At 37.4% G+C, this 966-nt stretch overlaps 1 long non-coding RNA gene across 1 annotated transcript in view; it reads right to left on the bottom strand.

The window, feature by feature from the left end:
- Positions 1–5: 5 nt before the first annotated feature.
- LOC107710465 (uncharacterized) overlaps positions 6–966 on the bottom strand; it is a 12,790-nt gene continuing 11,829 nt past the window's right edge. The window contains exons 2-3 of the long non-coding RNA XR_001636599.1: positions 80–81; positions 6–16 (exon numbers count right to left, since the gene is read on the bottom strand). This is a non-coding gene — a long non-coding RNA (uncharacterized LOC107710465). The remainder of the gene's footprint in view (positions 17–79; positions 82–966) is intronic.

Below are 966 nucleotides of genomic sequence, written 5' to 3'. Positions count from 1 at the left end.
ACTAATGCACTGCGTCCTAAGTGGCGGTTGTGGGCGGGGCCTGAATAATATGACATCATACTGCTCAGAAAATCAAAACGGCTGGTTAATGAGACTGTTTGGGATTTTGGGGGATTAAAAAAAAAAAGAAGTCAATGGATTTTTATCATTGTAGGGTGGTTGTATCCACACACTGCTAAGATACATTTATATGCAAACACCATGTAAAAGTGAATTTTGCATCCAATGTCTACTTTAAAATTGAAATAGGCCTATAATCTTAATTCAAGTGATGATTTTGAAAGTGTGACAGTAATCAGTGTTGGGTACTACTGTAAGGTTTACCCTGCCTGGTGTACATGTTTGAAAATTATAAACAGTTGAAAACATTAGAAATTTAGAAAAGTAGCCTAATCAAAAAGTAATCAAATGTAATCAGTTACATTAGCCTACTTTAATAAAGTAATTGGAAAATGACACTACTTATTACATTTTAAGTAGGGTAACTTGTAATCTGTAACCTATTAGATTTCCAAAGTAACCTTCCCAACACTGGTGGTCATATGGCCTATGCCTGCAAATACGGGACAAACGTATGCCTTAAATACGGGACGATTCCATATTACGCAACGGTTGGCAACCCTATATAACATGCAAAAGAGAACTGACTCGGGGGTAGAGGTCTGCGTGGGACTATTTTTTTTAATCCCGCTCCTGCAAGGTTATATTCCGCACCCACCCGCTCCCGCTATATTGTTCACCCGCTGTCTGCTTAGAATAATTTTCTTCCCGACCCGACCGTTCCCGCTAAATTTAGATCTCCTTTTCAGAATCTCACATTTAAATGTCCGCTACTGAAAGAAAGAGAGATAGGCTAACAAATAAAAGTGTAGTCTGCACAAAACTGTAGGCTATGTCATTTTATTCGTCTTGTCAAGAGTCTTGAATTTATTGACTTTGACTTGAATTTATATGAATTATCTTAAG

This window comes from Sinocyclocheilus rhinocerous, unplaced genomic scaffold (genome assembly GCF_001515625.1).
Source record: "Sinocyclocheilus rhinocerous isolate Xijiao unplaced genomic scaffold, SAMN03320098_v1.1 scaffold297, whole genome shotgun sequence".
NCBI classification, from domain to species: Eukaryota; Metazoa; Chordata; class Actinopteri; order Cypriniformes; family Cyprinidae; genus Sinocyclocheilus; species Sinocyclocheilus rhinocerous.
The sequence above is the reverse complement of the archived record's forward strand: the minus strand, read 5'-3'. Positions and strand labels throughout refer to the sequence as shown.